Source organism: Octopus sinensis, linkage group LG7 (genome assembly GCF_006345805.1).
Source record: "Octopus sinensis linkage group LG7, ASM634580v1, whole genome shotgun sequence".
Taxonomy (NCBI): Eukaryota; Metazoa; Mollusca; class Cephalopoda; order Octopoda; family Octopodidae; genus Octopus; species Octopus sinensis.
Window position 1 is genome coordinate 54,574,889 of NC_043003.1, and position 14,345 is coordinate 54,589,233.

At 36.2% G+C, this 14,345-nt stretch overlaps 1 long non-coding RNA gene across 2 annotated transcripts; it reads left to right on the top strand.

Moving 5' to 3' along the window:
• Positions 1–6,259: 6,259 nt before the first annotated feature.
• Positions 6,260–10,355, top strand: LOC118764249. Of its 2 annotated transcripts, none has more exons than XR_005000050.1 (3): positions 6,260–6,310; positions 6,693–6,831; positions 10,142–10,355. It is a non-coding gene; the product is annotated as an uncharacterized LOC118764249 (long non-coding RNA). The 2 variants fall into 2 exon arrangements; XR_005000049.1 differs by lacking the exon at positions 10,142–10,355 and adding an exon at positions 8,262–8,309.
• Positions 10,356–14,345: the final 3,990 nt, after the last annotated feature.

Sequence of the window (14,345 nt, forward strand, 5' to 3'; positions counted from 1 at the left end):
AGCGGCTAGCGGTCACGTGAGAACAAAAGACAGGAGAAAGGGACAGATGAAAAGAGAGAGAAGGTGGACGAGGAGGAGAAGAAAGAGACAGATCGAGGGGCTGGAGGTGAGGGAGATAGAGAAACGTAGAAGGGGGGGAAGACGGATAGGGGGGGAAGAAAGGAAGGGGATAAAGGAGGAGAGGAGAGAGAGAAAGAGACAGATTAAGAGTCGTATCAATGCTAGAGAAAAAATATACTTATCGTATAAGGATAATTGTGGATACGTAGCCGCCGATTATATAGGTAAACAGTAAAAATAATTACAGACATGGACAAGAACATGAAACACCACAGAGACGACACAAGAACCACAGGACGGGACATTCGAAGCCCTCAGTCATCAGTCAAGAACCAGATCATCTTAGCAATTTCGGCTGATTAATCTTGAGATTGCTCCGATATGGGCAGCCCGGCAAGGGAAATCTAAGCCAAGCGCATTAGATCCCCTATATATATATATATATATAAGTATTTATATATATAGGTCTGTATATATATATGTGTGTGTGTATATATATATATAATATATATAATATATATATGTACGCATATATATATATATATATATATATATATATAGACAGAGAGAGAGACATATATATGCATATGCGCATATGTAAAAACACTTAGAAACGCATATATATATATATATATATATATATATATACATACCTGCATATATATAATATATCTATACATCTATTAACGTATGCCTAATCTAAACGACAAATCTATAATAAAACTGCATGCCATATGTCCCTAATATATACATGCGTGTGTATGTATAAAAACATATACTGTTCCCCTTTCTACTGGGATCTCGAGACAAGCTCTGATGGAGACAGGAATATATACACTAACATACAAAATCATGCCAAAGTTTACATATATATACTCATACTGATATGCATCATATATATATATATATATATATATATATATATATATATATATGTCCATGTGTGTTTGTGTATGCATGTATAATATATGTATATATGTATGCATATGTATATATGTGTATATATGTATGTGTAAGTAGGTCTATTCATATATATATATTATATATATATATATATATATATATATGTGGTGTGTGTGTGTGTGTGTGTATATATATATATATATGTTCCTGTATGTATCAGTTTTTTTATGCTTGCGCCCGTGTGTGTATAAGTGTGTATATGTGAAAAAACCAATGTGTGCTTGAGTGTGTACTTTTTGTTGTGTTCTTGTGTTTCTGTATTTCACAAAATTAATACTGAATTTATGCCATGCACCAAAATATTATCATCAAATTGCTTTAAAAACAAATTAGCCACGTTCTCTTGAACAGGCAATGCTTAATGAAATGAGGCTTTCTATACTTAAATCTATGTAGATATATACATGCATGCATACATACATACATACATGCATACATACATACGTACAAATATACATATATATATATACATACACGCATACACAGTTGCATGCATGTATGCATATATACATGTATAATGCATATATATATATATATGTATATATAGACACGTATGTATGTGGGTATATATATATATATATATATGTATATATATATAATATATATATATATATATATATAAATATATGCAATAAATGTCGACTATTCTATATACTAGTTTTCCCACGCAGGCTTACACAAAGCCGTTTGATATTAGCGAATATACGATTTGCACATATTTAGCTTTGCATTGGTGTGATTGTATAGATAGAACGGTTTAAGTAATTTGATAGAGCTGTTGATATGAAGCGGTGCCGTGGCTGTCTGGTAAGAAGCTTTTTTTCCCAACCCTATGGCTTCGGTTTCAGTCTCACTACGTAGCACCTTAGGCAAGTGTCTTCTTATATAGAATTATGAGTGGGTCTGGGAGACGGGAACTGAAAGAAAGACGTCGTGTATACACACGCACACATGCACACACACAGGGTGTGCTGAATAAACTGTCGTCTAAATCAAGCAAAAATGAAAATAACATTTGCATCTTATTTTAGCAGATATATTTACCAAAATTGCACTAAAATATCTTGAAATATTAAAAGAGTGAATTTATTTAATAAAATCGCCATCGGATTCAACCGCGGTCGCCAGACAAGTTTTGAATCTCCTGCAACCCTTCTGGACGGTCTCCTTATTTAAGCTGGTGAATGCTACCATAATCCTTGCCTTCAGTTCATCTATGGTGTTAAAAGATTTTTTTGGTCTCTCGCTCAACTACTCCCCACACATAATAACCAATGGGGTTGCAGTCTGGGGGAGTTAGATGGTCAGGTGGCCAGATGTTAGCGGTGATCTGGTCGCAAAACTTGTTTGACAGCTATGACTGTGTTCTGCTTGTGTAGCATAACATAGGGTCTTCCAGCAGCAACCCTCTTAACCCAAGGCAGCAGTTCCTCCTCCAGGCACTTGATGTGGGCCTCTATTTTGAGTTTGAGGCCGTGTGTGGAAATAAATGGAAGCATAACGTCGCCATCACTCCAAACGCGATCTCTCCAAACACCATAATGTTGACTGGATGTTTGATTTCTATCACTCTCGGTACATGTCCTCAGATTGCACTGTCCTCAGATTGATACTCAAAGACTGATATATTTCTGGAGAATCCGAAGCGAATACCAAGCGGTGCAGGAAAGAAAATTGCGTCATGGTGCTGTTTTTATCACAGACGGTGCCCAAATTACCCTACTATACTGTGTAGTCGACAAAATCAAAAGCAAATAATATGCACGCGCGAAATTTAAAATATAAAACTGTGACAATTTATCCTCGCACCATGTATATATGTGTTATGTGTGTGTGTGTGTGTGTGTGTGTGTGTGTATGTGCGCCTGTGTATGCGTGTTTCTGTTTGTCACCCACCAGTGTTGGTATGTTTATGTTCCCGTAACTTAGATGTTCGGTAAAAGTGAAGATAGAATATGTACATGATCCCAAAAATGTACTGGGGTCCACCCATTTGACTAAAAGTTCTTCAAGACGGCACCTCAGCATGGCTACAGTCTAATGATTGAAACTGATACAATATGAAAAATATACATACATTCATATGCACTCACTAACGCGGTCATTCAAATAGCTCTTTTGTTTTAATAACGGTCAATCACAGTAATTTCCTTTTGTTTAACGGTCATTTTTATAGCATTTTTTCCGATGGCCGGATAACTGAAGAGATGGCGGCGTGGATTTCTACTCCGACATCGGAGTGTATATATATACACACATACATATACCCACACACAGAGACATATATATGTATATATAATATGTACCAAAATAACGAATAAAACATTAATTTTCAATACTATTTAGAAATAACAAAAGCAACCAGACAAGTACCACGGGACGTTTGACAACGCAGTCGAGATACAACGTCCGTTTAGAAGAGTGTTTCAAACAGATCGAACTGCGTGAATTAGAAATTCCATCACTCGAATTACAACTATTTAGAACAAGAATGTCTACAAGAACGAGAGAACAGGAAACCATGGTGGTCATTCGGAAGACACTTGTCCTCAGTCGTTTAGATTACTGCTTCCAACTGTGTCCACTATACAATGTAAAATTAACGACGGAACTCAAACCAATCCATTGAATCTACACAAAGAAGATCGTCTCAATACGATATGACAGCTACTGGGGGAGACTGAAAAAGTTAAGTATCTACTCCTTAGAACGAATAAGGGAAAGATATGCAGTGACGTGAATTTGGAAAATCATAGAACTTGTACCAAACTTTGGCGTGGCAGGTTACACAAAGAAGCAGAACGTGGCTCCACTGCATGGTACCCAAATCCCAACATTGTCGTTAGGATGCAGGACCAGATGCTGTCACGGCTTGTGTTTCAACGCCCCACAATGTTCAGATATCTTCCGACAAAGGCTGAGAGGCATACATGGGGTGGATGTAGTCATCTTGAAAACAGAAATGGATCTCCTCTCGTCTAGAGTTCTGGATGAAGCTACTACGTAGCAAGAAACGCATAAGAGGGTAGAAACAACAAGCCTCCTTATTCACCAAATGGCACATATCAGAGGAGGTTTCGTGAAAGTCTAAGAAAGCTAATAGTGGTGCCTCAACATGGCTGCAGCTCTCGAACTTAAAACTCGTAAATTAAAAAAACACATAAAAGCACCTTCCAGAAAACCGCAAAATTCGACGAGCACCAGAAAACAAGATTGGGTACACGAAACATATTGTCAGAATTCAAGTTAAACGTGAAAATAAGAATTGACTAATTAAGCGTCCGTCTTATTTCCTTATTGCCCACAAGGGGGTAAACATAGAGGGGACAAACAAGGGCAGACAAAGGGATTAAGTCGATAACATCGACCCCAGTGCGTAACTGGTACTTAATATATCGACCTCCGAAAGGATGAAAGGCAAAGTCGACCTCGATGGAATTTGAACTCAGAACGTAAAAACAGAAGACGAAATATCGCTAGGCATTTCGCTCAGCATGCTAACGTTTCTGCCAGCTCGCCACTGTCCGTCTTGTTGAAGCACTATCTTTGGTATTGTTACGTTTCAAGAATAATCCATGCCCGCAATGGAAATTAATTGGAATCAAGTGTGGTGCTCTTGACAAGACGTGTAGAAGATCCATACTTTCCAATAATGATTGCTTGGATTGATGAAGCTATATTTAAATTAAATGGCTCGATCAACCTCCGCATTACTGATAGCCTGACAAACGGTATATTGGGCATGAACATTATGTTAATGTACCAGGTGTTACAAATTGGTGCTGCGTATCATCGAAAGGATTAATTTGACGATTCTGGTTCGAGATAGCTGTGACGTATTTCATTTACTTACACTTGTAGCAAGAAACTGTCAGGTTAAGCATTCAAGAGTATTTAATTTGGAAAAAGATTAGGCTCCTGGCGATACCAATTTTATGTATGAAAGGACCTTCCTTGATAATTTTGTTCACCAAGTAGATTGGACGAAAAGGTTCAGTAGAATACATTCCGCTTACCTAAACTTTACACTTTCCATTATGATTTATAAAAGATAAATTTAGCTCCCAAATCCGGCAACAGACGAAGAATTGAGGTCAGCCATTGCTTGGGAATGCGCAATAAAACCGAACAAAAGTTTTCTTGATGCTTACCATTAGCAACAGTGCCTGGACCACAGCGCTCTACACTATGAAAACAGGCTTTCATAAAACAATTACATTCTCTCTGCAGATTCTATTAAATTTCGAAAATTAAATGTAATTTAATAGATACTGACTCGATAACTATTACCATTCAGTGTGTCTATTTTAATTTTGCAGAGTGGCAATCATATATGTAAATGTGTGTGTGTGTATGAGTTAGCACTCAAATACACACATCGATACACACACACACATACAGAGAGAAAAAGATAGATAGACAGATGAGAGAGAAAGAGAGAGAGATAGAGAGAGAGAGAGAGAGGGTGAGAAATTGAAAGACAGAGATATGTGAGAAAGTGAAAGAAAATCGAGATATGTGAGGGGTTTAGCGTGAGTATTTTACTTCAGACCGCTCTGATTACTCCGAGTATTGTAACATGTACTCTAGTACAACTTTTTAAATGGAAAGTTGATCGGTGAATAATACTGTTTTATTTAAACCGGGAATGCATTTCTGCACATACTAATAAAAAAAAAAACTTTCATGCATTACTATGTACATAAGCAAGAAGTATGAAATACATCCAATTCTGTAGTTGAGTCCTGGACTCGACTAGTATTTTATTTCGCGACAAAAAAAAAAAACGACGATGGCATCGCTAGAATTCGAAATCAGATAACAAAGCATTGAGAAAAATAGAAAATGTTATTGCAGCCTATGTATCAACGATTCTGCTTATTCGATTACTTGCTGACGTCACAATCTTATAACCATTGTGACGTATAACCATTCGAAAAATATTTTCACTCTTTACTTCTTTCAGTTGCATAACTGACGCTACAAATCAACTTCTTGAGGATAATATATAGTTCTTTGATTGCTTGCATTCAATTTGTTCATATATTTATCTTGTTGAATTGTAATTTATATTTGAATAATGCCAAATAGAATGAGGAAATTCTGCGACCGCGTACGCCGCTTCTTCGGTCACAGAAATCGCACTGTTACTCCAACTGTGATACACGTTAGCAGTAAAAATACCTTCTACCGCCGAGCGGGATATGATTATCAATATTATGCAAGAAATTTCAACGGCGATGCTTTCGTGAAAAGCATTCGCTGGGGAAAGGGACACAAATAAGTGGTAAGTAATTTGAGATTCTATAATTTAGAGTAGAATAACAAGAACACCAAAATTATGTGTGCAAAGAACATTGTTCAAATGAATTACGGAGAACAATTATAGCAATAAATAAGAAAAATAGAATGAAATGACAAATCTAAAAGAAACATTCATTAGTATATAAACGGCTGAAACGGAGAAAATATATAACAATAAAAATCATGTAAAGATGAGATTAAAGCATAACAGTAAATACAACAATGGTACATAATACCTATTTAGTATAAACGATGTAGATTAATAATCTGTTGATTATTTCGGAACCTAGAATATAAATATCAGAATTTCAATTCACATGTTAGAGGTATATCTTTGCTAAAGAGAAAAATGTTTTCTTTTCCAGTCCAGAGATCTGATGAGAACGATGAGTAAAGACACATGGAAATGGAAGTCTGGAAATAATGGCAGTATGAGCAAAAACTGCGGAGATTATGAAATTGCTGCATCTCTGCCTTGAATAATGAATTAGACAAATGGTGGAGGTAAAGCGCTATGTTTTATATTGATTACATCAGAGCAACCACACACCGAAAAAAAAAACTGCATATTACAGATACACACACACACACACACACACACACAGACACACACACACACACACACACACACACACACACACACACACACACACACACACACAATAACAATAATACCATGTAGAATTAGAACATTAAATTTTCGAATCTTCAATCGAGAACATTAGGAGAAATAAGAACTAAACATTGAAGAAAGCTTCATTCGATCGGTACTATAATGGATTTTCTGGTAACTGTCATCCGGAAATTGTAAGGATATTCCGGGATAGGGACCTCTATTTTGGAGGATTTCACCTCTGAGCTACCACGTCTACGTTACTGTCTTTTTCTCTATTAAAAGCTGAGTTATACAGTTGTTGTAACTGTATAATACTAGCTACAAATTATTCCATTAGATCCCACGTTTGTGTGCTACTCTATCAATGTAATCATTGTTTGGGATGAACTTCCTCCACTGTCAAGACAAGATGGTGAAAATAATATTTTTGCTTTTACACTGACTTGTGAGAAGATTTGTAAACTACTTGAACTCTTCAGAGTTTTCTTTGTGTATCGATATCTATTGGCTGGTTTGCAACTCTTAAATCTCCAGTCTGGACCCTTTCTGAATCTTCCACAGTTACTGGAGGAATACCCCTGACGTTTTGCTAATATGATACAAGCCGTGAATTTGTAAATGTGTCTGGATCATCTGGACGAATGTATGTAATGTTGAAAGAACCGAAATCATCAACGATTGTCTGGAACGTTATTCAGGGTGGATTCCACTGCAGTTGAGTGATATGTATAAACATTGAGAGAATATAATTTCTAATCAAGAATACATCAGAACAGAAATTATGTTTATAAGTACTTGGTTTAAAATATGAAAGTAAATTGCTCCAATAACATATAGAATACAGTAGTTTTAAAACATTTGATAGCAATAATATATAAAGCTAAATGTGTAAAAACCTGCCGGCAGCTTTACGGAGAATGTAGCAATCAGATAAAACTATAACAGTTGAAAGAACTATCAAGTAAATTGAGATGAGATGCGAGAGAAATATTGGAATAAAATCACGGTCATACTAGGTAAACAGGTATGGATATCATAACTGTCTATATTTGTTTTTAAACTCCAGAGAAACTTCATAATATCCTAGTTTTAAATACAAAGAGCGACATCATATCTCTCAGTTCTTCTGAAAATACAACAAAAATACATCTTTGATATGTAACTCCTGACAAATTTATATTAAGGCATCTATCTATAACGCAAGTGATATATTCTTAAAATAGAAATTACCACATTCCCATTTAATTCCTAATGAATTTCATATCACAAAAGGTTAATAGCTTTTGTAAGCTAAACTTAAAATCATTTTTGGTTCTAGTGTTTGAAAACATTCTTTGAATTGAACATGGTTGAAATTCTACAATGATGGGAATGTGAAGAAAGCTGAGAATGTGAAGAAAGCTGAGAATGTGAAGAAAGCTGAGAATGTGAAGAAAGCTGAGAATATGGAAAGATTTCTGCCTTGCCGCTTACAGAAGATATACATTCAACATGGAGGAGGTGACGTATAATTTATTGTATATTATTTATGTGACAATCCTATATACGCACAAACGTCACACACAATTCTATTATATGACAAAACAAATCACGCACTCACAAACATGAAAAATAAACAGTATAACGAAACTAAAACATTTGTAGAAATGATAATTAGAAAATATGCAAATTAGAAAATTAACATTATAATAATTTACAAGTTTATAAGCATAGGAGTGGCTGTGTGGTATGTAGCTTGCTTACAAGCTTCTCGCACATGCGCGTTAGTGTTGCTTATCACAGAGAACCACGGTGGACGTGTGTTGGCTCCGTCCAATATTGAACTAAAAGAACAAACAATAACAGCAGCATTAGGTCGTCGAGGTAGGTGGTTTTGTTTTCGTTTGAGCTGGGTGTAATTTGTCAAATAGTAATTGTTTGTTTGTAGATAAATTTCGCCCAGCTCCGGGGCAATTCTGCCTGCTGTCGGCGGCTGCTGTTTGTTGTTTTGTTCTATTGGGCAAAAGGGAGGGGCGTATCCTCGCCCGAATTTACTGGATTTTGCCGGGAGAGGAGAGGGACCCCCCAGGTGTGCCAGAGGAGGCCCCGACTCCTGCAACCGAAAAAAGAAATAAGAAAAGAAAAAAGAAGGTGAATGGTGCTGTGTCGCCAATCGAAACTGATGTTTCTCCGGTGGGAAGTGTGAGGGTCTGTTGAGATGTACTTGGATAGTCTTCTAGACAGAGAACGATACAACTCGGTCTGTATAGATAGTCCATGTTGGCCTCCGCAGCCACCTGCGGAGGCCGTCACCCAAGAAGAATTAATTGAGGTCAGGGGGACCTGCAATAATGAGAATTTTGTGTCCATCCGTCCGGGCCTGCCAATGCAGGCTTTCCTGCAGGTGGCAGGAAACTTACTTGGGGTCCGGACGAGGAAGATGAATGAAAAAAGAATTTATGTTTTTGAAATTTTTATACTTGTATCTAATTACTGTTTATTAATTTTTATTCTTGATTTTAAATCGAACAGTGTTTTCGACGGGTTATCAGTCGACGGTCGCCGGTGCCCCTCTCATTTCTATTCATTGTTATCGTTATCATCCTCATCACATTAATGTCCTTGTCCAGCCCGCAGCTACTCATTGTACTGCCCTTGTGGCAAACTATGTGAATAAATGTAGCTTGCTTACCAACCACATGATTCCGGGTTCAGTCCCACTGTGTGGCACATCGGGCAAGTGTCTTCTACTATAACCTCGAGCCGACCAAAGCCTTTGTCCAAAGTGGATTTGGTAGACAAAAACTGAAAAAAAAGCCCGTCGTATATATATATATATATATATATATATATATATATAGTTAATCCAAACAAGAAAGCACATATATATATATATGCGTGTGTGTGTGTTTGTGTTTGTGTGTGTGTGTGTGTTTGTGTGTGTATTTGTGTGTGTGTGTGTGTTTGTGTGTGTATTTGTGGTGTGTGTGTGTGTTTGTGTGCGTGTATCTATGTTTGTGTGTCTGTGTTTGTCCCCCACCATCGCTTGACAACCGATGCTGGTGTGTTTAAGTCTTGGGGTCGATTTTGCTCGATTAAAGGCGGTGCTTCAGCATGCCCACAGTCAAGTGACTGAAACAAGTAAAAGAGTAAGTTTCTTTGAGTTAAGACTTTGTTTTTGAATTTTCTCGTTCATGCTTTTTTTTTTCTCGGTTTCAGATTCCACTAATAAATTAGTGTTTATACAACTACTATAACTATTAAGTGAAAACTATATCCTGGGCTCATCATATTCTTCAGATCTTCATATACACGGCAATGTGATGATTTGCCATCGCACAATATTACGCCCATTGGTCATGATGTTGGACAAAGGCTGAAATATAAAAGAAAGTTGAACGGGCAAAACAATCAAAATGACGCATAGGATTATAGCAAAACTATAAAATTCATACAATTATAAATGAAAGAACAACAGCTGAGTAAATATATAATTTAGCAAATGATAATAAAGAACACTTTATACCAATGATAAAACAACATATACTATCATATAAAATAGTTATCTGCAACAATCATAGCTAACAACTGTTAAATATGTAATCTAATTGCTGTTAAATATAAGGTGTAATATTCAAACACTATATATTATATATAACAACTAGTGAATTAATATCTAATTCAGGTTACATACATCAAAGCTGGTGCTGTATAACAAATAAGTGCTTTTAAACATAACAACGTGTAAAATTATAACATTTAAACTCGCTGCATACATGGTGCAAATAACATTCCAGTAGATAAATATGAATACTACCCAATGAAAAGTGACGTTAGATAGAAAACTAAAAGAATTCTATTTTACAAGTAATGCACACATAGATATATTAATATTAATTCTGGTACCTTCGTGTAAACAACATTGAAGCAATATCATTCTAGTATTAATAGAACTATGTACAGTATCATCAGTACATGTAAACCTGTTGCATTACAAGGAACAACGTGTTCAAGCGGTGAAATACATTTTTATGAAGTGTTGAGTATGAAGAAACATCTAAAATTATGAAGATAACACTTCGTCGGAGATACTCCAAATGTCCTCTGGCGTTTCAGAATTAATAGAGTGCTGTATGGTGAACCATCGATATGAAGGCTAAATCTCATATATAACGACATTCCTAACATCTAAACAGGAAGATCACATTGAATAATGTAGCCTGGTGTCCAATGAAGGGCTTCGTGTGGCTGGAATGCCTTTAATTATAGGCAAGTCTATATGAGACAGAGATTGATTTCGGGACTAAACAACGCCAACACTCGAGTACTACGGCTAACACACTAACTCCCCATTTCCCTCGACCTGTAATACCACTAACATCACTAATGTCCCTACTAATACAACTAACAGGCCTTCCCCCCATAATACTAACAACATTAACAACACTACTAACAGTATAGTTCGGTGTTGAACTTGTTTGGTAGGGATCAACTCGGTCACATGATGGCAGACCATGATCAAAGCTGTTCCACTTACATTTATCCTGACATTATATGTCTGCCTACATTACTTAATGCCCTTTCTTTTTTAAAGACCTCAGCCTTATTCAAAGGAAATTGATTAGCGTGTAATTATGCTGTGATTTCAGCGACAGCATAAATATTCAATACTCAGACAAAGTACAGCTTGTAATATTAACACAGGAACACGCTGTAACATCTAGTTCCTCTCACATATAAAGGAGAGTATGCCTAACACCAGGTGTCTATTGAACATCACAAGGAATAGACGAGCGTAAAACTTAACACTCCTGTAACGTTTAGCTCATCTTAAAGATTACAGATAGAAAGTAATATTCCGAATAGCAGCGGCCAACAACTGCTAACAGTAAAATGAAGAAAATAACACCAGTATCCTATACACGTCTGGGAGACACCTTCCAGCAGCGAACATGCGTTAAACACGAAATTGAGAGAATATTTCGGACATAAATCCAACAGCTGGAGAATATAGCACCAGACACCAGTAAATATTACATTAGAGACACCTTTTTAACAACAAGCGGTTGTCGCCAGCACCATGCAATGCTCTTTTAACAGCCAGCTGATATTAACTAAAGCAACAATATTTCGGACATCATCATCCATCAGCTGCTAGCAATAAGATGTGAGAAATATGTCTTTAACAACGAACACATGTTAACAGCACCATCAAGAGTTCTTCAAGTAACCAGCTCTTCTTAACAATAACATTGAACAATGTTTCAGGTACCATCAACTGCTATCAATAATATGTGAGGAATATGCTTTTAACAACTAACGCATGTTAACAGCAACATCTATATAACCAGCTCTTGTTAACAGTAACATGGAACAATGTTTCGGACCGTAGTGCCCAGCATTTGGTAACATAAAACGGAGACTAAAACAGCTGAACACGAGTAATATACAGTTTTATATCAACTTAATATAACAGAATGCAAACATCTCGTTTATATTACTCCTCTAATTCCATCGGTAACTAACATATAGTCAGCATATAATGAATATATATCTAAGTAAGCGGCTTGTGCTATAAATATCTTCGGTGATTATATAGTATGAACAATAGTCTCTGCATTATTCTGGAGGCCGTTTATATCACCTGAATTGTACTGAAGATCATATGTACAACACTTATAGCTACACTTGATTTATATACCATATATAAAACGTCGGCCTATTGCTAAACTAAACTTAGCTACAAGGAAACATAGCTACAATTATCAATAACATAAAGACTACAAATAATACACTCAGCTGTTCTTCACAATAATATGGATATTCCAATTCTAATACTCAGCTCCTGTTAGCAACAACATGGAAATTACTTCACGCACTCAGCTTTGTTCACAATCACATTGAGAATACCCCAACAATAACGCCCAGCTGCTCTTGTCAGTAATGTAAAGACTATTACTTACACCACCATCCAAATATATGCCCTAATAGCGCGGGGGCAATAAACACTCAGCTCCAAAGATTATGCATGACGGCCAGCGTCTCTGAAGAACAACAATGACTTATTTCTTAAAACAGCCAGCGTTAGAGAAATTTAGCATGGCAAACTATAAATCATCCTTTCTAAATACTATTTCCTAGTATTTTCAACACCGATCTCCTCCAGGATGCAGTCACTTTATGAACCAGCTATTAAGGAACTTTGGAAAACAACGCACGCCCCCAATGACAAAATTGATACGTTTGAAGAACCAGGATTGGGCTTCCAACATCATGAGGAAAATTTATGAAACCAGCTTCCATCAGCATCAACAGCAACTAAATATATATATAGCTACCATGTGTTTGAAAAAAACTGATTTGCTCTATAATATCCAGCTTAGTGAATTAACATCAATGCATTGGAACAGCGATTCTAATCTCAATACTACATTTGAGTTAAGCACTCCGTTCTCATCTTAAATATACAATAACGATAACAACAATCAAATCCAGATCTGTTTTACAGTAGACATAACAACAACCAAGTCGAAATAAAAAATTTTACAGTCGCGATAACAACAACCAAGTCAAGATCTGTTTTGCAGAAGAGGTAACAACAACCAGGTCGAGATCTCAGATTTACAGCAGCGACAATAACAATCTTCTGAAATCATTAATGCAGTAGAGACTATATATTAACTAGATTAAAGTAACACAGTGAACACTGTGTAACAGGCAGCCCACCGCCATAAATACACTGTATATAGTAATACCTCCATTTTGTGACCAACAAAACACTGTGGTTTCAATAACATTCATCACGTGATCATTAAATTGTAGAGTCTATAACATATAATACGTGACCAAAACTACATTGTAGAGACTATAACACCCACCTTGTGATCATAATTGCATTGTAGAGACAATAACATCTTTCGTGATCACACCTACCTTGTAGAAACTATAGCATCTATCACGTGATTATAATTGTTTCTAGAATTGTTTACCATATTCTACAATCTGTGAAAGTTATTCCGTGAAGGTAACCACACTGTAACGACTCGAACATCTATTTCCGGATCATAACTACGTGGTAAAGATTATAACACACACCTTCTGATCATATGTACATTGTAGAGTTTGCAACATCCATTTCGGGATCATAACTACACTGTAAATACTATAACATCATTTCGAGATCATTACTGCATTGCAGAGACTATAACATCATTTCGTGATCATTACTGTAATGTAAAGACTATAACATCATTTCGTGATCATTACTGCATTGCTCAAACCATAACATCATTTCGTGATCTTAACTACAGTGTACAGAATATAATATCATTTCGTGATCTTAACTACATTGTACAGACTATGACATCATTTCATGACCATAATTAATTGTAGAACCTTTACCATCCTTCCTGTAATCTTAACA